At 43.6% G+C, this 24,460-nt stretch overlaps 1 long non-coding RNA gene across 1 annotated transcript in view; it reads right to left on the bottom strand.

Annotated features, from left to right (window-relative positions):
- The window catches only part of LOC114817053, a 29,203-nt gene extending 4,963 nt beyond the window's left edge, over positions 1 to 24,240 (bottom strand). Inside the window, exons 1-4 of the long non-coding RNA XR_003764891.2 lie at positions 24,126 to 24,240; positions 17,034 to 17,102; positions 15,554 to 15,671; positions 782 to 850 (exon numbers count right to left, since the gene is read on the bottom strand). This is a non-coding gene — a long non-coding RNA (uncharacterized LOC114817053). The remainder of the gene's footprint in view (positions 1 to 781; positions 851 to 15,553; positions 15,672 to 17,033; positions 17,103 to 24,125) is intronic.
- Positions 24,241 to 24,460: the final 220 nt, after the last annotated feature.

Here is a 24,460-nt window from a genome sequence, read left to right as displayed (position 1 = left end):
GCCCTTCAGTGTGTGACAGACAAGACTGATTTCAAACTATGTGTAAAATAGATCCGAACTGTCAGGTGAAATTGTTATATTAGTGCAGTGAGGATGGCGGTGGGGCTGATGTGAAAGCCGTGCACGTGTTCCTAATCCCCGGCAACACCACTTGTCTGCTGTGTAACCGTGGGCAAGTCCCTTCACTTCTCTGTGCCTCGGTTCACTCGTCTGTAAATTGGGGATTAAGACTGGCAACCCCGTGCCCCACATCACTCGTGTATATATGTACATATCTATAATTCTTTTATTCATTACTGAATTATAGAATTAAATAATTTTATTTATTTATATTAGTGCCTGTTTACTTGTTTTGATGTGTATATACAGCTATAATTCTACTTATTTATACTGATGCTATTGGTGCCTGCTTATTTGTTTCCATGTCTCTCTCCCCACTTCTAGACTGTGAGCCCGTTGTGGGCAGGAACTGTCTCTCTCTGTTGCTGAATTGTACTTTCCAAGTGCTTAGTACAGTGCTCTGCCCACAGTAAGCGCTCAATAAATACGAATGAATGAATGAATGAATGAATGTGGGTCAGGGACTGTGTCCAACCTGATTACCTTGTATCTACCCCAGTGCTTAATTCAGTGCCTGGCACACAGTAAGTGCTTAACAAATACCACAGTTATTATTATTATTATTGCATGTTCCCTGTCCACAAGGAGCTTAGAGTCTAGAGGACTCCACACCCGAAGCTTCCCTTGCCTAGAGGGGGAAGCAGCGGGAGGACCCACGTACCTTAGAACCACCTCCAGAGCAGGAGTTTGGGAACCGGCACCACCACGGAGGTTTTCTTCTGGCAGAGTCCTAGGTGTGCAACAAAAAGAAGAGACAGTTACCAGCAGCGGGCAGGGTGGCCACAAACGGAGCCTTTTCCTCAGTCCAAAATCCCTTTGATAACTACACCGGGAACTCGCTTACTCGGCTTATAGTGGAGCAGGGAAGAGAGACTCTTTCCACAATGTCCTAATGGCCTCTGGGAAAGCAATCAATCAATGGTATTTATTGAACGCTTAATGTGTGCAGAGTGCTCTACTAAGCATTTAGGGTAGTACGACACAACAGAGTTGGTAATAATAATAATAATGACGGCATTTATTAAGTGCCTGCTCTGCGTCAAGCACTCTTCTAAGCGCTGGGGTACACACGACGTAATCAGGTTGGACAAAGTCCATGTCCCACGTGGGGCTCACAGTCTTAATCCCCATTTTACAGATGAGGTGACTGAGGCCCAGGGAAGTGAAATGACTTGCCCAAGTTCACCCAGCAGACGAGTGCCAGAGCTGGGATTAGAACCCAGATCCTTCTGACTCCCAAGCCCAGGCTCTATCCACTAGGCCACAGTCCTTCTCGTTGGTAGACACGTTGCTCACAGCACTCCATTGTTTCTCCTCTGACCATTTTCTGGTAGTTAACATTTACAAAGACATGATGAGAAAGTTCCACCTCAGCTCCAGTTCAATCAGAGAAAAAGTTGTGAAGACTATCTTCTTCAGAAATGGTCAAGTAAATGAATGTCAACTCATTAATGAATAAAATAATAGAACAAAATTTAAGAGTCCAAATCTTTATTAAGCTGGACAGTTTGATTAGCATTTTTAATTAGAAAAGCAGTTCCTCTGTCTCACAATAATTAAAGCATTAATCCAAATTGGCTTGGATACAAATACACGGAGAATTGGCTGAAAGAAGGTAAACAAAGAAACCGCTTATCCATTTGAGGAGGTGTCGAGTAGACTGGCAGAGAAAAATTCCCGATATAGAAGGTGCAATTTTGTGAGTAATAATGGAGTGCCAATACGTGCAGGTAACAAAAAATTGGACACGGGCACAGGGTTAGTTAATCCGAATGGGTTCGTAAATGGAAATAATAAGTTCAACAAGATTAGAAATAATGAGATGACGTTCAGCCTCACACCTAAAGGGGGGAAATATTCTGATGCACATATCTCTGAGACAAAGGAATCTGCCAAATGAGAAATAGGAAGGACACCTCACTCCCATCCAACCCCTTCCTACCCCTCAGGCCGTCCCCTCCCTCCATACGCCCTCGCCTTTCCCAGCATGAACCAAATGCAGCCCGCAGAGTCCCCACTCCATCAGGGGGCCATCGTCCTTAACCACAACTACACTTGCGGCCCTGACCTCGTTCCCCTTCTGCATCTCTACCTGGAATTCCCACCGATACCTCAAACTAAACACGTCTGAACAAAACCACTCATCTTCCCACTTGGACCGTGCCCTCCCCTTCTTTCCCATCACTGTAGACGACACCACGGTTCCACGACCGGGTGGTACGTTTTCACACCCCCGTCGCTGAGGCCTGCAACGCTGATCCAAGCACTTCTTACATCCCGCCTCGACTGCTGCATCAGCCCTCTTGCTCACCTCCCTTCCTCCTGTCTTTTCCCACTCCGGTCTTTACTTGACTCTGCTGCCCAGATCATTTTTCTGAAAAGCCATTCAGCCCAGGTCTCCCCCCTTTTCAACAACCTCCACTGGCTGCCCATCCATCTCGGATCCTTCCCCTTTAAGCACTTGTTACTGACCCCACCCTCCGCCCCGCATCCCTTATGTACATTTTCATAATGATTTTACTTGTTTCAGTGTCCCTCTTGCTTCTGTGAGCTCTTTCTTTGTGGGAGGCGAACATGTCTACCCCCTTAATTGCACTGTACTCTCCCAAGGACTCGGGGCAGTGTTCTGCTCACAGTAAGCGCTGAGTAAATACCACTGAGTCACTGAATGATTTTAAATCAGTGGGAGGGAAACGTGAACCAGTGACTCGAGTTTCTATGACTGGAATCCCCTTGGAGACTTTCTTCCAGGGACAAATGATGATGGAGTCTAACATGAGAAAATGATGGATGATCTTTGGTCTAGTTCCAAGGAGTCGAGGAGCTCTCTCCTGCTTAGAGACATTGATTTCAGTGATGCTGCTGTGCCCACGGCCCCTTATACCGTCTCGTTCCTGCCTGTCATTTTCCCCCTGGGCTAGTAGATCGATCGATCGATCTATCAATGGTATTTACTCAGTGCTTACGATGTACAGAGCATCGTACCAATCACTCGGGAGAGTACAACAGAAATGTAGAAAGTGAGTAGGATAACGAGGCACGCAGTCCCTTTTGAAGTTGGTGCAACAATTTAGGGGGGACAAAACTCATTTCTGGCCATAACGGCTAACGTAATGCCAATCCGGTACCACAGCGTTATGGGCCGGGAGACCGGTTTCCAGGGTAGCAGCCTCGATCGCTGCTGTGACACTCCCCGACCTGTGTCGCCAGCTGTTTTCAGGATTCTGCCCACTTCATGTAATGTCCTGGGCGGCTTTTCAGGCAGAAACCTTCAGTAGTGATGGCATCACCTCTTCAGGTATTCCGTAACTTCTGAAGGTTTAAGCCCCTCCCCACGGCAGTGAGGTGTACCTCAGACTCCAGGAGGTGGGGATGAAAAAGTCAAAAAAGAACTGGTTTTCAGGGACTCCGGGTGGAGCAGTTCAAAGAGAGATCCCTTTTCTTCGCCTTTGCCCTAGTGAGAGGCCATTCTTTCCTGCCAGTGTCTGGTTAACCACGAAAATCTTCAAGACGACAGGACCTGCCCATTCTTCTTTCATGGGGGTGGTGAAAGCAAGGGGTGGGGGTTGGCATGAAGCTAATTAGCTCTTATCAATGAAGCACAGCACCAATTACTGGTTTCTACTACCTGTCCTCTGCCTGCTGAGAATTGATCTACGGATTTTATATCTATCACAAATCTTTTTCTTTCCGAGTTAATGGCCTGCCTCATAATCCCCAGCTTGATGAAAACCATTCAACCGGTTCTCTCTGAGTATTTCCCCTTAATTTTGGAGATGAGGTGATGAAGACTAAACTTTCTTTAAGGGGAGGTGGAGTGATTCATTTCCATTAAAGCTCACGTTCCGTCCTGATTCTGAATCGCTATCCTTCATCGTAATGGGGCTTTAGCAGTCGGGTAACTCTTGGAACTAGAAGAGACCTAGAGTGATCATCTATCTTCACTGAACTCTTCACACCAGACCCACTTCTCCCAGTCAAAATGAAGGGCACCCAGCTAATCCTGCCTTGAAAGAAAAAACACTCTTGTGTTTGACTTCAAGACTGCATTGCTGGATGGACAGGGAACGTGGCTGCTAATTCCGTTGTATTGTATTCGCCCAAACATTCAGGACAGCGCTCTGCTTCTCAAGCAGCTTGGCCTATCAGATAGAGCATGAGCCTGAGAGTCGTAGGACGTGAGATCTGATCCTGGTTCCGCCCCTGGTCTGCTCTGTGACCTTGGGTAAGTCACTTGACTTCTCTGGGCCTGAGTTACAATCATCTGTAAAATGGCAATTAGGACAGTAAGCCCCATGTGGGACATGGGCTCTGTTTAAGCTGATTACCTGGTATCTACTCCAACACTTTGTACAGTGCCTGGCACAAAATAAGTGCTTAATAAATTGTTGTTTTTTAAAAGCTTCTGCACCTTTCAAAATGTTTCTGATATTTCTTTCCCATTATAAGAAACTCATTCTCCTGTTGCTAATCTTAGACCATCTTTGCAAAGTAAGTTGAGGGTTAACTATTCTTTTTAATGACAATGAGTTCACCCATCCCTAAGTGTAATCGGCCACATTATACACATTTTTCCCCTATGATCAGGTACATCACAGATAGGTAGTAGATGTTATATGCTAATGTAGTAACTTTTTTGATTAGTACATTTTCTGGTACATCAAGCAGACTGCAGGGATCATTTTCCAACACATTGGAAGAAAATTTTGGACTCATTCCAACCATTTTCACTAGACATAATTGTATCTACTTTCACTATTAAGCGAGAGTTGCCGCGAACTTCAGTTATTACACCACCATCAAATTATTGTAGCCTGGTGATGAGGAAACACACTTTCATTTGTTTACCCAGACCCGTTTGACATAGGTAAGGTTAATTTAACTCTAATCTGGTTGTGCATGACTATTTACTGCTTCTGAAAATTCTACAAACACATTGTAGTAAAGGCCTCATTAGGGATTTAAATTTATTTTTGGGGGGTTTTTTTCGGCCCTCCAGACTCCTCTGTGCCCCCTTGCAGTTCTCCAAGCAGAAACTGCTTGGTTATTCTGCTGTCATACATTCTCTTCACAGTGACTGCATATCAAAGTTTTAAAGTTATTAAGTTTTCCTAAAGTTAGCAGTGTGGCTCAATGGAAAGAGCCTGGGGTTGCAAGTCAGAGGTCATGGGTTCGAATCCCAGATCTGCCACTTGTCAGCTGTGTGACTGTGGGCAAGTCACTTCACTTCTCTGTGCCTCAGTTACCTCATCTGTAAAATGGGGTTGAAGACTGAGCCTCACGTGGGATGTCCTGATTACCTTGTATCTACCCCAGCTCTTAGAACAGTGCTCTGCACATAGTAATTGACTGACTAAAAAGATCTCAGAATGGCTAACCATTCATGGGATTTTCTAATGTTACCCTATTCTAGCCTGGATATCTGAGTATAGTTGGAAAACAGGTTGAAAAAAAATGGCTGGCAAAAAGCAAAAAGGAAATTATTTGCAAGAATAAGGAGGATTAGCAATGTTAAGAGCAAATATACAAAACCAGTGCGTTTCTCATTTTCCAATCCACAGAAAATCACTCAAGTCACTTAATTCCTCAGTGCCTCAGCTATTGCATTTGTAAAATGGGAATTAAGATTGGGAACCCCAAGTGGGACATAGACTCTGTGTCCAACCTAATCAATTTCTATCTACCTCGGCGCTCAGTACAGTGCCGGGCACATGGTAAGTGCTTAACAAATCCCCGCCCCACCCCCGTATAAAAAAATAGAATAATATGACCATACTGTAATGTTTTAGAACACAGTTATTCTTCCAACTCCCAATGTACCTTGCCATGAGGTCTATATACACACACATACCCACTGGACTTATCTGGATTTTTCAAGCCCTGCAGAGTGCCATGTGCCTGAAATGTCCAAATAACGGAGGCAAAAGTGGATTTTGAAGCCTGGATTTTTCAGTCCGTTTCTGGGGTAGAATCATCTAACTCTAGGCAGATGTCTAGAAGTTCCTCGGAATAAACTGGTAGGTCACGAGGATGGATAAGCTACCCAATACATTCTATAATTGGATTTACCTGTGTTAACCTGCCTCTGGCAGTGGATCATATTTACAAAGATATTTGTCTCAAGAAATGGCAAGTTTGATTTCCCAACAAAGTGAACTGATATTCGAGAGAGACTCTCTCACATTTTTCACCCAGATTGGGGGCGGAGGGGAGTCTCCTGTCATATCTTTCCTTAAGCCATATTTGCTGCAGTTCTAAGTGTCATTTCTGAGGTGATTTTGGACAAGTGTTCCTGATTTCCTCATTAAATTGCAAACTCTCTGAAGGTAGAGAGCATGCCTCCTAACTCTTTTGCACTCTCCCGAAGCACAGTACAGTGTTCGGTGCAAATCGCTGTACTGATACTATTGATTGGTTCCTTAGCTCTACCTGAGACAATACTTTTCAGTCAAAACTCTGACATCTGGCCCAAAATGCTGTCCCCAAAGATTTTGTTTGTCTTCATGAAGTTAGAGAGAGTGTTAAAGATAAGCTCTGAAAAATTTAAAACCAGGTAAAATAACTATCCATCAGGGTCTCTATGACTTTTTAATCGTGGCTGGAATTTCTGCTGGACTGATTTTGACTTCCAGGATATATGGAAACTATGGATTTTGGTCAGTTAGACCTTAGTTGTTTTGATTTATTCGATCTGTCATATAATGGACAGTTTACTCACTGATGGCACCTTAGAAAGTGTGACTGCAATATTGATGATTAATCAGAAACATTCACACTAGCTGATTCGGAAACTGACCAATAGAGTTCATCAGAATTTAAATTCCCACAATTTTTTACCCTGAGAAAATAGTAAAAAAAAATCTAGGTGAACCAAAGCACAAAATGAAGTTAGAAAGAAAGGAGTAAAGAAAGAGATCTAAGTATAACGTTTCCCAAGGGACCCTGTCAAGGACATCAACTCCCTTCTGAAATCAAGGTGAATTTTGCCCAAGTGTGGTGATGATGATGATAATGATAATAACACCACCTGTGTTATTTGTGAAGTGCTTGCCAAGCAGTGTAAAAGCACTGGGGCAGATTGAAGATAATCAGGTCCCACAGGGGGGCTCACAGTTTAAGTAGAAGGGAGAACAGGTATTGAATCTCCATCTTACAGGCACAGGCTCACAGTCTTAATCCCCATTTTACAAATGAGGTAACTGAGGCACAGAAAAGTGAAGTAACTTGCCCAAGGTCAGTGTACAAAGTAGGTACAGTTGGGGAAGAGGGAAAGGGGATTCAGGTAAAGAAATGGTAGTTTTCTACAAATATGTAAAATAGTTGAGGGGCAATCTACTCCCTTCAGATGGCAATGATTTAAAAGATGAATCAATGCCTTCAATTGCCAGTAGAATCCCAAATGACTGGCTTTTAATAGTAGGAACCAACTCTTTTAACTGCCACATAAACTCTTACAGCTCTTCATGTCTTTCCCTAATACATTAAGCTACTTCTGTACGCCCGGTGGCTCTTTCAGTTTAGATTTTACTATGCTACTATTTTACTAGGTAGTTGTAATAAACCGTAATATATTGCTCCAACTCACTTAAATGTGCATGAACATAACATTTAATAGGATTCTCCTTGAAATTGGTATCATTCCTTTGATTTATGTTCCGTACACGAGAAGAAAATGTATCTATTTTGACGATTTCAAGGTGGCGAAATTAAAAAAAAAATATTTAAGGGCCTTGTCATTTTTGTAGTCAGCTGGTCAATACTAGTTTCTGATCATCGACTACAGAAAAAATACCTCTAAGAGAGACTGGAGCAAGTTCCAAAGGACAGAGAAGACGTCGCCGGAGAGGTAAACTGGATTATCCTGAGGGAAATATTTGAATTCCTGAGAAGGCCAGTAAGCGGTGTGGGTTGAATATTATATGGGCATTACCTACAAAGATACCATATCACCCAATCTGATTATTATTATTGATAATTAGCTGATAATTATTATCATTGTAGTTTTAAAATAATAATAACTATTTATTATTTTGGTTTTTGTTAAATGCTTACTATGTGCTGAGCGCTGGAGTAGATACAAGAGAGCCAGGTTCCTCATGGGGCTCTCAGTCTAAGTAGGAAGGAGGACAGGTACTGAATCCCCCTTCTGCAGATGAAGGAACTGAGGCGCATGCCCAAGGTCCACAGCAGGCCAGTGGTGGATCTGGGATTAGAACCCAGGTCCTCTGACTCCCAGGCCCAGGCTCTTTCCACTAGACCGCACCGCTTCTCTAATGATACCAGTGCCACGAGAGGTTCCCATAGTGGCCCTTAGTTTGGGAATTTCCCAGATAAGGAATGATTTGGGTTAGTTACCCCAAACCATATAATAGTAAGAAGAAGAACACTTATGAAGTGCTTACTAAGTAGGGCACGGCCTAGTCAGAAGCAGCGTGATCTAGTGGAAAGGGCACGGGCTTGGGAGTCAAAGTTCTAAGTCAAAATCAAAGGATTCTAATCCAGTTCAGGCTTTGGCCTGCTGTGTGACCCTGGGTAAGTCATTTAAGTTTTCTGTACCACAGTTTCTTTAAATTGGGAAATACCCACTCTCTATCTGTGAAGCACTTCTCTGAGTGTTGGGGTAGAAGCAAGTTAATCAGGCAGACTATAAGCCCCATGAAGGACATATACTATGTCTGATATATGTATATACTGTATCTACTCCAATGCTTACCACAGAGTAAGTGCCTAACAAATACCACATATTTTTTAAGGTTATGTGATAAGTGCTCTGTGCCAGGCCCAGTACTAAGCATTAGGGTAGATACAAGTTAATCAGTTTGGACACAAGTCCACGACCCACATGGGGCTCACAGTCTTCATCCTCATTTTACAGATGAGGTAACTGAGGCACACAGAAGTGAAGCTACTTGTCCAAAGCCACACAGGCGACAAGTGGCGGAGCCTTCTGACTCCCAGACCTATGCTCTATCTGCTAGGTCGTGCCGTTTCCCAACAGTTATCATTATGTGTTTACTGTTGGGATAGATCCAGTGTTAGGAGATCAGACAGTGTCCTTCACCCTCAAGTTGTTCACAGTCTATTTCATCCCCGTTTTTCAGATGCGGCCCAGAGAGGCTAAGCGACTTCCTAAGGTCACACAGTAGGTCAGTGGTGGAACTGGAACTTGAATCCTGGTCTCTAGACTCCCAGTTCCGGGCACTTTCCCACAGGTCATCCTGCCTCCCTGCAGGAATCTCTGAAATTCCTGGTGTTTTAGTATTTGGGGAAGGGAGCACTTTGTGTCATTGTAGTGCTTGACACATAGCACCTAATGAATATAATAATAATAATAGTAATTATTATTATTATTAACGCTTGCCTCTAATAAAGCTTTCCCTGTGACTGTCAGCCTGGCAGTCACTCTGTAGCAAAACCATTCCCACAGGATACTGGAGAATCTTGAGAATCCACCAACCTGCCCTCTGAGCCCAGACAGCGTAGAGAAGCCAGGATAGCACAGGGCAGAGGGATACAGACACTTGGCTCTAGTGGAAATCTGCAGTGAGAAGCTCCCACCCCCTGGGGAGATGCGGTTCATTGCTATTAAAGAGCATTATATGATTGGGAAATCATTATGGTGAATTAACCGCATATTGCATGAAATCATTCCTTCTATCAGCCCTTTGTTCCCGAAATGCAAGTGAGGTGAGAAGGATCTGGAACGATTTCTTCCTTTGCAAATTGCTTATCAACTATAACTTATAATTAACCCATTACAAGCGCTTGGCAAAGTTTCCACCCTAACAAAACTCATTTGGGAAGGAACTAATCTAATCCTATAAATGGATACATCCATGCCACAGTTACAATAACTTGAAATTTTTGTCGGAGAGTGTTTTAAATGCCATTTCCTTCATACAGTGCTATAGAAACCTAAAATGCTCCTAATTCTGGCAGAGACTCTAAATTAATTTTAATCCCATCTAAAATACTGCATAGGATGAATTGAGTTTTGAGAACTATTCAAAATGTACCCTTCTAAAGGCGAACACTTTGGGAGATGCCAAGTAGAGCATTTTGATTCTGATTCAGGCATATGCCCGTTACTGAGCTCACGTAGGCAATCAATCTGGACTCAATTACTAGAGATAATGGGAAATGTAATACTTCACTCCAGTAGTTTAATACTCTTGCAGGATTTAAGATGAAATGCCATATTAACCAAAAAAGGAGATGATACTAATGTGTGTGAAGAAATGACTCTTTTACAGGTGGTAGGACTCACATTTAGCTGTACGAAAGGATCATTTGGGGATGTGAAAAAAGTATATTCCTCGGAGGAGTTAGCACAGCCATTAAGTAATACTTGATATGAATATATTAAGGGATTTTACACAGGATCATTCCAATCAGGAAGAATATTACATTGTTATTAGGATTATAAAGAGTAGGGACATTATCCTGACAATGAAATCTATCATTTTGGAAATTCTGCTGGCTACGCCTGTTTCTACTTGGGCGTATATAACACTAATTCTGGTATTTGTTAAGTGATTAATACCTGTAAGCACTGGGCTAAGCGCTGGGGAAGATACAAGATTTTCAGGTCCCACATGGGGCTCACAGTGTAAGAAGGAGGGTGAAGAGGTAATGAATCCTCATTTTACAAATGAGGGAATTGAGGCACAGAGGAGTAAAGTGGCTTGCCCAAGATCACGTAGCTGGTAAATGGCAGGGCTGGAATTAGAACCCAGATCTTAAGCAGCATGGCTCAGTGGAAAGGGCAAGGGTTTGGGAGACAGAGGACATGTGTTCTAATCCTGGCTCCGCCATTTGTCTGCTGTGTGACCTACGGCAAGCCACTTAACTTCGCTGCGCATGGGTTACCTCATCTGTAAAATGGGGATTAAGACTGTGAGCCCCACATGAGAGAAGCTGATTACCTCGTATCTACCCCCGTGCTTAGAACAGTGCTTGGCACATAGTGAGTGCTTAACAAATACCATCATTATCATTATTATTATTATTATTGTCATTTTTCTGACTCCCAGGCCCATGCTATTTCCACTGGGCCATGCTGCTTTCCTTTATACTCTCTAGATATCGTGATCCGTTTGGCCAGTTCACTATAACAGGGCTTAATAATTCCTCTGAAACCCATTGGCATTTTTGGTGAACTTAATAAAACAGTTGGGATTTCAGTAGTTTCAGTGCATTTTAAGTCATGGAACCAGGATTATTGACTACCCAAAGGAATGCAGTTTGTGGAAGTCATCCCTAACCTGCTTCCCTATTAGACTGCCGCCCTGATTCCAACACATCTCCCCATTTCCTCTGGAAATATTTTCCTTAGGCCTAGAAATGATGAATTACATACTCCCATCCGTCCTGGAACTCTTAATTCCTAGCACATATGGAATTTTTTTTAATGGTACTTGTTAAGCACTTACTAGGAGCCAGGCACTGAACTAAGGACTGAGGTAAACACAAGTTAATCAGGTTAGACACCGTCCATGTCCCACATGGGGCTCATAGTCTCAGTCCCCATTTTACAGATGAGGTAATGGAGGTGCACAGAAGTGTAGTGACTTGCCCAGGGTCACATAGACAAGTCACGGAGCAGGAATTAGAAACCTGGTCCTTCTGATTCCCAAAGCCTTGTTGGGAGTTCTTGGTGTTAAGTGTGGCTAGGAAAAGCACTGGATGGCACATTGTAGAGAATGAGGTTTCCCGGAAAATAGATAAAATGAACAAGATAGCTTTCGCCATCATTCATTTCTACTACTAGGTCTGTTTTTCTAGCACGACCCAAGTTTCAGGTTGTGAATCATCCATATACTTTGATTTGCTTTTGTCTCCCTCCGGAGCCTCCTGTCTGTCAGTCAGTCGTATCTATCGAGTGCTTACTGTGTGCACAACTCTGTACCCCCCGCTGGGGAGAGTACAATACAATAACCGGACGCAGTCCCTGCCCACAACGAGCTTACAGTCTATGGCCCTGTCATAGCTCTCCCTTGTACCTCCCTCTGAGGGAAAAAAATGAGAGAGAGTCTAGCCAGCTGGCTCTCTTACTTGCTAGCAATCTGGTCAAAGGCTTGGTGCAAGAGGCTCGTGAAAGTTTTAGTGAAAATGTAGTTTGGGAACAATCTGGGCTTCAATTCGCTTTGCTACCCTGCTCCTGTTAACACGGATCATGGAGAAAAGGACTGTGCTAGGGTAATAGCAATTCATTTACTAAGCTTTTTAGGCTCGAATTAATCTATAGAAGCATATCAATTTCATTTGATTGCAAGTGTGAGCTAATTATAGACTCAAGGCTATTTACAGATAACAGCTAACATCTCCTAATAATAAGCAACAAGTAATGGGCTGTAAAGTCCTCTGCACTTAGAATTACTATAGGAATGTGTTGTTGTTTTTAAAAAGCCATGTGCTAAAACAATTTTTATTTTCTTTTGTATTTAAGGCTACATAATTCAATCCTTGGACACATTGAAGGAATTAACTAAGATGGAAAAAAAAATCCTCTAAAGAGTAATTTAAGCATTAATTTGCCTGGTGTCTTTTTAAAAAGAAATTGCCTTTGTTAAATTCATGCATTTCTTGGCTCTGAACATAACTAATCTTTCTTGGTCAGGAGTAACACGCTCTTAATGCCACACAAATTATGGACTAATATTGTGCTTAGTTTTCTATTTGAAAAAACAAATATAAAATTGAATAGAAGCAATAACCATCAAAGCGCATTAGCTAAACAGCAACTGGCTAAGAGGCTATGATAGAAATTCTATTGCCAGATAAGAGGTACAAGCATGAAGCCATAAATTTAGAATATCATTCCAAATTCAACACGATACCGATCTCTGCAAGATTAGTAGTGCAGTTTTTCCAACTCGTGATTTGAGCTGAAAATGATCTTGCCCTTTGGAACACTCTGGACTGACTACATAAAGGGTTTTTTTTTAAGTGTGATTTTTTTTTTTAAGTGCTTACTATGTATCAGGCACTGTAGTAGATACAAGTTAATCAGGTTGGACACGGTCCATGTCCCATGTAATAATAATAATAATAATGTTGGTATTTGTTAAGTGCTTACTATGTGCCGAGCACTGTTCTAAGCGCTGGGGTAGACACAGGGGAATCGGGTTGTCCCACGTGGGGCTCACAGTCTTCATCCCCATTTTACAGATGAGGTAACTGAGGCACCGAGAAGTTAAGTGACTTGCCCAAAATCACACAGCTGACAAGTGGCAGAGCTGGGATTAGAACTCATGACCTCTGACTCCGAAGCCTGTGCTCTTTCCACTGAGCCACGGTGGGCTCACAGTCTTAATCCCCATTTTCCAGATGAGGGAACTGAGGCACAAGTGAAATGATTTGCCCAAGGTCATACAGTAGACAAGCAGCAGTGCTGGGATTAGAACCCAGGTCCTCTCCCTTCAGACCCGTGCTCTTTCCACTAGGCCATGCCGCTTCTCACCGGCTGCTTCCTGTGCTATACCACTTGGACTACTGAATCAGCCTCCTCACTGGCCTCCCTGCCCTCTCTCTCTCTCTCTTCTCTCCAGTCCAGACTTCACTCTGCTGCCATTTTTCTACAAGAACGTTCCGTCCACACCTCCCCACACCTCAAAAACATCTAGTAGTTGCCCATCCATCTCCGCTTACCGTCAGCTTTAAGGCACTCGATCAGCTCTCTCCTTCCTCCCAACCATGCTCATCTGCCTGCTCGCCAAACACCACGCTGCTCGCTCTGCGTTGATCTCGTCTGTCTCGCCACTGTCCCAGTGCTCACGTCCTCCCTCTAGCCCGGAACTCTTTCGCTCGTCGTTTCGCTTGTCGTATCTGACAGACCATTCCTCTTCTCATCTTCACAGCCTTATTAAAATCGCACCTCCTCTAAGAGGTCTTCCCAGACTAAGCCCTCACCAATTGGCCCCCCTTTCTGCATTACCTAGGGACTTGGGTCTGTTCCCCTTAGGCCCTTTGATTCTCTCCTAACCTCAGCCCTACGTCACCATTAAGCACTTTGGCACTTTGATGTTCACCCCATTCCAGCCCCACTGCACTTATGTACACCAATCAATACTATTTATTCAATTCAATCATATTTATTGAGCGCTTACTGTATGCAGAGCACTGTATTAAGTCTTCGGGAGAGTATACTATAACAGAATTGGTAGACAGTTTCCCTGCCCACAACCAGCTTACAGTCTAGAGGATACCCTGATATTCTGCCATCTCCTCTCTCTGCAATTTATTTTAATGTCTTTCTCCCCAACTAGATTGAAAGGTGTTTATGGGCGGGGATTGCATCTATCAAATCTATTGTTTTGTACTCTTTCCAGCACTTAATTCAGTACTGTGCACCTAGTAAACGCTCAATAAATACCATGGACTGATGGATAATACCTGCTAGCCTGATTGATGTGCTTCCATCAGTGGCAGTCTGTGAGCACTTGCCATGTGCAGAGCACTGTACTAAGCTCCTTGGGTGGGTCCAGGACAATAGTGTTGGTACACACAGTCCCTGGCTTCAAGAGCTTGCAATCCGTGCCTTAATTCCCTGTTAAGCTTGTAGCTTCTCCTCATTCAGGGCCATAGCTGGAACAATTATATATATAAAACACATATGTATTACAGATATTATATCTATATAGATTAGAGTAAAAGAGAGAAATAGGTATAGGTAAACACACCATATTGTACAATAGATCTTCATTTATGAAGTCATTAAAAAAAGAATTAAAAGCCTCATTGAGTTACATAGGGTTGGCCATACAGAGATATATGAACTAGTTAAAAATTCACCTCACGCATCATATTTCTCTAAAGACTGCTTTACTTAAAGGAACATACTGAATTTTGCTAAACGAAATTCAGAAAAATAATCAACAGTAGCCTTGCAAGAAATCTACCAGCTAAATCCCTTCTTTTCTCCTCTTCTCCATTCCCTACATTAATGCCTTAATATAATTTCGGTTCTTCAGCTTTTCAAAGCCAAATATATATTCACTGTACTGTTTTCATTGCGGCCATTGGTAATATGACACTAGATTTGGGATGTTTATTCTTGATAGAACTTTTTCACAGGATAAGGTAAATATTCCTCTCTGGCTTTTACCTCGTTCATATTAATACTATTCATTATATTTTATGGAATACATATTTTAAAGCCTTCTGCTGGAAGGTGCTGAATTGAGAATGGAGCTATGAAAACTGAATTCATTCTTGGTATTTGGGAGTCTGGCCTCCCAGAAGATTTTGGCGTTTTATAGATTTATTGACTAATCGCGTAAACTACGTTCTTCTTCAAATCATTGAACCTGAAATCACCCATTCGTCAGCTCATTCCTTGGGACGTGTGATAACTCTTTTTGCTATGTATATATGATCTGACAAACATTTTTCAAGTGATGTTATTCTCTGTGAGATGCTACTGTGCACTCACCTAGTTCACAGGCCATTACTGGTGGAATATAGACTTGGGATGTTTATCACACGTTGGTAAAAATCAGTGGAACACAGTAGAAAACTAATAAAACATAGCGAGGCACCCTTTTCCAGCTCTGAAAGGGAAATGGAGTTGCATGAGAATAGCCTGTGCAGAATATTTTTCCATCTGGAGATTTTCTCCCTCGTGAAATCTTTTTTCCTCAAGGAGCAAAACCCAACCTCCTCGCTGACCTCCCTGCCTCCTGCCTCTCCCCACTCCAGTTCAGCCTGTACTCTGTTTTCCCTGCTCCTCAAGGACCTCCAGTGGTTGCCCATCCAACTCCACATCAAACAGAAACTCCTTCCTATCAGCTCTGAAGCACTCAATCACTTTGCCCCCCTCTTCTCTCACCTCCCTGAATTCCCACTGTGATCCAGTCCGCACACTTCACTTCTCCAATACCAGAATACTCACTGTTCCTCCATCTTGCTACCAGCACCTTGTCCTCACCCTGTCTGTGGCCTGGAACTCCTTCCCCCTTCATATCCAACAGACATTCACTCTCCCCTCTTGCAAAGCCGTATTCAAAGCTCACCTCCTCCAAGAGGCCTTCCTCGACTAAAGCCCCCATTTCCTCTTCTCCCACTCCCTTCCGTGTCGCCCTTGCACTTGGATTCGTACACTTGATTCACCCCACCCTCAGCCCCACGGCACTTATAAACACATCTGTAATTCACTCATTTATTTTAATATCTGTCCCCCCTCTAGACTGTAAGCCCTGTGTGCTCAGGGAATGTGTCCACCAACGCTGTTATAATGTACTCTCCTAAGTGCTCAAGTACAGTGCTGTGCACACAGTAAACCTTGGAAGGCCCAAGTTTGCCAACTTCCTACAAGTCGGAAAGGCGAGCTGCTCCTAAATCCTTGCTCTGCTGCCCTGGAGAAAGGACTGATATTAATAATATCGGTATCTGTTAAACGGTTACTATGTGCAGAGCACTGTTCTAAGCGCTGGGGTAGATACAGGGTAATCAGGTTGTCCCACGTGAGGCTCACAGTTAATCCCCATTTTACAGACGAGGTAACTGAGGCACAGAGAAGTTAAGTGACTTGCCCACAGCCACACAGCTGACAAGTGGAAGAGTCGGGATTCGAACCCATGACAGCTGACTCCCAACCCCAGGCTCTTTCCACTGAGCAGCGCTGCTTCTCTGGGCACCCAGATGATGTGGCGGCAGGCAGGAGCGGCTGGGCCTTACGTTTAAGGAGGTGGTGGGAATCGGGACCTCGTTTAAACACCCTAAAAGGGGAGCTGAGTCCCTGACCTTCCAACCTCTACACTGAAACCTCATTGTGGGCAGCGACTGCGTTTGTTATATTGTACTCTCCCCAGGCGCTTACTACAGCGCTCTATACACAGTAAGCACTCAGTAAAAATGACTGACTGAATGACTGATCAACAGACTGAGTAGTGTGGGTACGTGACGTGACTTACCCTTCCTTGCGGCTCTGTCTTTGTAAAATGGAGGACGGCGTTTCTGCCTCTCCTCATCTCCCGTAGTTGCTGCCAAGAAAAAAAAAAAGAGATGACAGATGAAAGTGTGCTTTGAGTATTCAGAAGAAAGCCTTAAAACCATCCAAAGTCAAGCTGGTATTATAAACAATAGAAAAGATATTTTTTTGGGGGGGGATTTTGGAAATAAACTCTTAGCCTCATCCATCTGGCCCTGCAGCAGATTCAACTGCTATTACTATTTTGGCTCCTATATTTTTATAATGTAGAATAAAAGAATATGCACAGCTTATTTTTTATTCATTTAGGAAATGTAAATCGCAGCCCCTCACACATCAGGGATATGGCATAAAATGGGAATGAACATATTGGGCCTCTTCTGACTAAAGTGGACCATCAGTCAGAAGCTCTAAGAGGGGATGCAGGTATTTGTTTTTCTTTGTTGTTGTTATGGTATGGTTAAGCGCCTACTATGCGCCAGGCACTGTACCAAATGCTGGGTGGACCCAAGCAGATTAGGTTGGACACAGTCCTTGTCCCGCATGGGACTCACAGTCTTGGTCTCCATTTTACAGATGAGGGTAAAATGGATTCTAATCCCCTGGGTTCTAATCCCCGATCAGCCCCTTGTCTCCTATGTGACCTTGGGCAAGTTACTTCTCTTCTCTGTGCTTCAATTCCCGGATCTGTAAAATGGAGATTAAAACTGCTAGCCCTGTGTGGGACAGGGACTCTGTCCAACCCCGATTTTCTTGTATCTACCCTAGCACTTAGAACAGTGCCTGGCAGATAGTAAGCACTTAACAAATATCATTATCATTATTATTATTATTATTATTAATTACTATTATATGAAGTGACTTACCCAAGGTCACATAGCAGACAAGTGGTACAGCCAGGATTAGAAATGAGGTCCTCTGACTCCCAGGCCTGTGCTCTTTCCACTAGGCCTCGCTGTGTATGACCTTCAAGCTCATTTGGTTGAGAAAGGACACAGCTTTTTCTGAATGAAAGGGAGCCAAACTGCTCTTGCTTTATGGGGGTTAGTTTTGACCGCCAATTTGGACTCAGATTATTCACAGTAAAGGGGAGTTGAACTACACTGGAGAAGCTGATCGGGCAACCAGATATATCTTTAAAGAGACATGGAAAATTGTAGAATAGTGGAAAGAGCGCAGGACCGAGAGTCAGGAGACCTGGGTTCTAATCCTGCCTCCTTGTGACCTTGTGCAAATTACTGAACTTCGCTGGGCCTCAGTTGCCTGATCTGTAAAATGGGGATACTGTACCTCTTGGGCCACAAGTCCCTTGTGGATCAGTGACTATGTCCCAATGGATTATCTTGTAGCTATCCCAGCGCTTAGCTGAGTGCTGGGCACATAGTAAGCACCTACATATAACACAGTTTTTATTATTGCAAGTGTGAACATAGAACGATTTGAACATCAGGCTCATTGTTTAATGTTTTTAAATTAAGCATTTATTGCATTTAAGTGTTCGTATTATTTTTTATCGCAACCCCTGAGATTTTTCAGGCCTTTTTTTATATCGGTCCCACTCAGATAATCATCATCATCATCATCACCACCAATGGTATTTACTGAGCACCTACTATGTGCAGAGGACTGTACTAAGCACTTGGAAGAGTACAATCTAACAGGGTTGGTAGAAACTGCCATAATCACAAAGAGTTTTACAGTCTACAGAAATAAATGTCTTTATTTAGAAAAAGAAGGACTTTTTATGTGTGTATTTTCCCTGCTCCTTTTCTTGGTCAACGAAGAGTAATGAAAATCACTTCAGATGCCTGAGGCACGTTTCTGTTTTTTCATTTGACAGAATGTACCTTGAGGAAGACATTAGTAAAAAGAGTCAGAATCAAATTACAACGCTTTTATTTTCCCAAGTCAGCCTGGACAACAGAGAAATATATGTTCCAATTGTCTTTCTTTTTTTAAGGCCTGCCCAGGAAGTGTTTAGGGGTGATCTATGTTGTAGCTGGAAAGCAAAAGCAAAGGGAAGTTGGATGAGAGTGTCAGTCTTGAATGAATGGAAATGTCAAATTCAATCATAGCATTTTATATGTCAGTGGAGATGGGCTAATGAAATAGGCAGCAAATTACTGATTGATCTGACAAAATGGTGGTGGCGCTTACCGAAATAATTTATCATTTAAAATGTATTCAGTTTTCAAGTGAACTCATATTACGTGGCATTTGCATAGACTTTGGAGCAATACTAAATATGAATTCTGTTTACTTTCATTTCAAGGTCTTGACCAACCAATTTCAATTTTACCCACCCTGCTAATATCCTATCACTCAGCGTCCTTGCTATGTAGCTCCAGTTGACAGTAGCCGTGAGGAGTCAAATGTTATCGGAATGTCAGCGGTCTTCAGTGACGCCTTGGGGTAATTTTTCAAGCCACTGGAGGAGGAACGGTGAATCCCTTGGGTACTGGAGCTGGAAATTTCAGAAACCGGTGGGTGGGGGGACGGGACCCTGGGAGGTATCGTGGTAGTAACCAGCTCTGTAACGTGTGGGCTACAGTCACACCTGACGAAGGTAGGGGTTGGTCAACCTTTGGGTCAGGCGTTGAGTGCACTGCTCGACACAGAGCAAGAACTCAATAAATGCCATGGACTGACTGACTGATCTCAGGGGGAATCAATTAGTGATTTTTATTGAGCGCTTGCTGTGTGAAGAGCACTGAACTAAGCACTTGGGAGAGGTCGATACAGAAGAAGGGGAAGTTATGATCTCCGCCCTCAAGGAGCTCGTGAACCAGTCGGGGAATAAGCTAATTCTTTCGTATTGTACTCTCCCAAGGGCTCAGTACAGTCCTCTGCACATAGTAAGCACTTAATAAATATGACTGATTGATTGATTGATTGATTGATTGAATGAGGCCCCTAGGAATCGGCTAAATCATCACAGAAGCCGAGATCTGAAGGTTTTCAATCAATTCTGCTCGTGCCATTTTTCAGGCAGTTTTGAGTCCCCTGAGGGATTGGGGCCGTGTCTACCACCTGTAATAGTCTTTCTCAGTGCTTAGTACAGTGTTCTGCCTTCCGTCGGTGCTGTATGATGACTGCTATAATTCCTGCAGTGGTAATTATATTTCCTGAGCACTTACTGTGGACAGAGCACCGGTAAGCATTTCATAAATATAATTACCACTGCAGTTGGACTAGTCAATTCCAATTCTGGACTTATGATAAAAAATGGTATTCGTACGTGCCAGGCACCGTTCTAAGCAATGGAGGAAATACAAGATATCGAGGTTGGACCGAGTCTAAGCCCCACATGGGGCTCACAGTCTAAGTAGAGGAAGTAGGTTTAATCCCCATTTTACAGATGAGGGACCTGAGGCCCAGAAAAATGAAGTGACTTGCCTAAGGTCACACAGCAGACAAGCGGCAGGGCCGGGATGACTTCCGAGCCCGTGCTTTCCCACTAGGCCACGCTGCTTCTCTAACCTTTGATTGATTGATAGGTTGAAGAGAAGAGAGGCCTGAGGGAGGAGACCAGTAAGGAGGCTGATTCAGCATTACAGCTGGTATGGGATAAAGGGCATGAATCAATGTGGTGCCCAGAAGGTGTGGTGAGGAAAGGGCAGCTCTGAGAAATATCGTGGAGGAAAATCCAGCAGGATTTCAAGACCGACTGAACAAGAGAGCTGAAAGAGGAAAGAAAAAAATAGGTTCCGAAACATCAGATGTCGAAACAAACTAAAGATATTCAAAACTGCAGTAGTGTCCCACCTCCTCTCGGGCTGTGAGACATAAACCTGGAATAAAACGTGCTGTCAGCTTTTGGATAATTTTCACAAGTGTGTTGTAAAGAGTTCTACACTGAAGACCTGGAACCCAGACATGGAAGTGATCCTAATGCTCAATCGTGGTGATTTCTTGAGCATTTATCGTGTGCAGACCACTTGCATTAAGTGCTTGGGAGCATACAATAATGTGGGTAGACATGATCCCTGCCCTGGAGGAGATTATATTCTGGTTGGAAAGATAGACATTAAAGTACAGAGAGAGGAAGTAACAGAGTGTATAGATGCGTCCATAACTGTGGTGGGGTTGGGCGCGTAGGGGTACTGACCGAAGCGCCTAGACACCACAGAAGAGAGGGAGAATGGGGTGGAAAGATGAGAAGTTAATCAGGGAGATCTTCCTGGAGCAGATAGGCTTTGATAAAAGCTTTGATGATGAAGAGAGGCACTATGAAATGGGAGGGAGCAGAGTTTCCAGGGACAGAGTCTCTGGGCAGCATTCATGAAATGAAAGAAAACGAGGCTGTCTGAGCAGGAATGAATAAAAGAATTCTGCAAAGCAGGAGGCATTTTAATAGCACAGTAATACAGTGAAGCACATTCTCAAGCAAGGTGGTAAGTAACGTGGCTCGGTGGAAAGAGCACGGGCTTTGGAGTCAGAGGTCCTGGGTTCGAATCCCGGCTCTGCCACTTGTCAGCTGTGTGACTGTGGGCAAGTCACTTAACTTCTCTGTGCCTCAGTTACCTCATCTGTAAAATGGGGATTAAGACTCTGAGCCCCACGTGGGACAACCTGATTCCCTTGTGTCTACCCCAGCGCTTAGAACAGTGCTCTGCACATAGTAAGCGCTTAACAAATACCAACATTATTATTATTATTAGGTCATGGGTTCCAATCCCGGCTCCACCACCTGTCAGCTGTGTGATGTTGGGCAAGTCACCTAACTTCTCGGTGCCTCAGTTACCTCATCTGTAGAATGGGGATTAAGACTGTGAGCCGCACGTGGGACAACCTGATGACCCTGTATCTACCCCAGTGCTTTGAACGGTGCTCGGCACATAGTAAGCACTTAACAGATACCAACCTTACTAGCAGTAGGTCGCCGGGGATGAAGCCATGAGACAGACCGGCCTAAAACGTAACGGAAGGCAGAGGGATTACCTTCCTTGGGCAGACTTAGAGAATAGCTGCATATCGAAAGGCAGATTTGAAAGCAGCCCTTCCATTCGTTCATTCGATCGTATTGAGAGCTTACCGTGTGCACAACACTGAACTAAGCACTTGGGAGAGTACAGCAGAACACTAAACAGACACATTCCGTGCCCACAAAGAGTTTACAGTCTAGAGGGGGCATCCCAGGACAGATTTCGCCATTAAGTAGCATCGTCTTCAAAAACGCATACATCCATCAGTCAGTGGTATTCTGTGAGCGCTTACTGTGCGCCGAGCAGTGTACTAAGTGCTTCGTAGAATGCGATGAAACAGAGTTGGTGGCCACATTCCCCTGCCTGCAATGAGCTTACAGTCTAGAAAGGGGCTAACCACCTACAGAAATGAAAACCTTGGCTGAAGAATTTGTATACCGGCTTTCGAAAGAATCACATCTCCTGATGGAAGATATTTTGGCGCTTAAAAAGTGGTGCAACCTGGATATTTTTTGGACCACTCGACTGTAAGCTCCTTAAAGGCAGGGACCGTGCCTACTGATTCTGAAGTGCTCTCCCCAGCGCTCAGTACTGTGTTCCGCATCCAGTAGGCACTCATTAAATACCCCTGATTGATCTGGGACATACAGCTATTTTGGTGAGTTCATATTCCTCGCCAGCTCATTGTCGACACAACTCTAATGGAACGATGTAACCGTCGAAGCAATTCATTAGATAAAAGAAGCTTCAGATGCATTAAATTGCTGCTGACAACAATCCAGATGAATTGCCAGTATTCTCATCTCCTCGGGATATTCTGGGGCTCACAGTTCTCAGCCTTTCTGAGAGTAATGGGTCTTAGGAAGGCTTCTGTCATTTGGCCAGGAACGGGCTTCCTTTTTACGGAAATACTCTTCCACTCATTTTCCTTTGCTCCTTCGTTTTTGTTTTCAAAGCCTGACCTTGCAGATTTCCAAAGGATGCTGAGAAGAAGCACGGCCCAGTGGACAGAGCTTGGGCCTGCGAGTCTGAGGGACCTGGGTTCTGGAGGGGCTCTACTGTTCTGTCTGCTGTGTGACCTTGGGCGAGTAGCAGACCATGGATTAGAACTCAAGTCCTGCTGATTGACTGATTAAACAGTGATAGCACATAAGCCTCTGTGTGAAGGTGGACTATAAACAATGAATGTAAGGTATTTAATGGTGAAGTTACCAGGATTTTCCCTTTTTGTAATGGTATCAGTTAAGTGCTTACTATGTGCCAGGAACTGTTCTAAGTGCTGGGGTAGATACAGGATACTCGGGTGGGACACAGTCCCTGTCCCACATGGGGCTCACAGTCTTGATCCGCATTTTTCAGAGGAGGGAACTGAGGTACGGAGAAGTTAAGTGACTTGCCTAAGTTCACACAGCAGACAAGTGATGGAGTCAGGATTAGAACCCAGGTCCTCTGACCCCCCAGGCCCGTGGTCTTTCCACTAGGCCACACAAGCTGCTTTTCACATGAACACAATCATTACATGGTAACTATACTTCAAAAGTAATAAAATCATTTTCCCAGGCTATGTTCCTTAACGATACTCATTGTGATTAGGATGAGTTTAAAATGTGCATTTTTGATTCTCGCAAATCTAAGTGTGTGAGTTTATCTATATAGTCTCTAATCCCATTCAACCCCCACCTTTCAGGTTTTACCAATCTCAGCTTTGACAGTCTGAGAGAAAGTTTAATAACCAAACCTCCACCACTGGCAAGGACAGCACAAGTGGAAGCCAGGCTAAGGCATAATTCTTGGTAAAGTTTAACGTCACAACCCACACAGAAATGAGCAGCAATCTACTGATATTTTGTTAGAAGGTTAGGAAATCTGTAGGCGGTTGGAATGAAGTGATGAAGTGTGGGAGCAAAAAGAAAAAAGTGGAGACAGAGAAGGGAGCGAGAACTGTAACAGGGAAAAATAAAATATATTGCCTCTGCAAAACTGAGGATGGTTAATGGCTTAAAACCCGATGAAACAAGTAAAAAGAGAATGATTTAAGTCCCCACGCCTTCGGAAGGCAATAATGATATTAGGGCACCTCCAGCCAAAGTAAGCAGGCACCTGAACAAATGCATTAGTTGCTAAAGTATTAAGTGTTATCAACACTTTACCATTCTGGCAGCATTTCGATCCTCTATTCATCCGAATTTACGGTGGAGGAAATGAGGCTGGTAAAGCTGAAAGGAAAGCCCCCAGTTGGATATGTTTTGTGGAAATCTAGAAATCTGCCACTACAGGAAGTATTGCACAGTAATATCTTCTCCGCTGCGAGCCTCTTTATGACGACGACGACAGTGATACGGAGCACCCTATCAGGAACAGCGGGTGAGCTTCCAGTCTGAGAATTTGGGACAATGAACCTGGACTGAAGAATCAATCCATCCATGGTATTTTTTGAGCGCTTAATGTATGCAGAGCACTGTGCTAAGCGCTGGGGAAAGTACAG

This window comes from Ornithorhynchus anatinus, chromosome 15, assembly GCF_004115215.2.
Source record: "Ornithorhynchus anatinus isolate Pmale09 chromosome 15, mOrnAna1.pri.v4, whole genome shotgun sequence".
NCBI classification, from domain to species: Eukaryota; Metazoa; Chordata; class Mammalia; order Monotremata; family Ornithorhynchidae; genus Ornithorhynchus; species Ornithorhynchus anatinus.
This window is presented reverse-complemented; position numbering and strand designations above follow the sequence as displayed.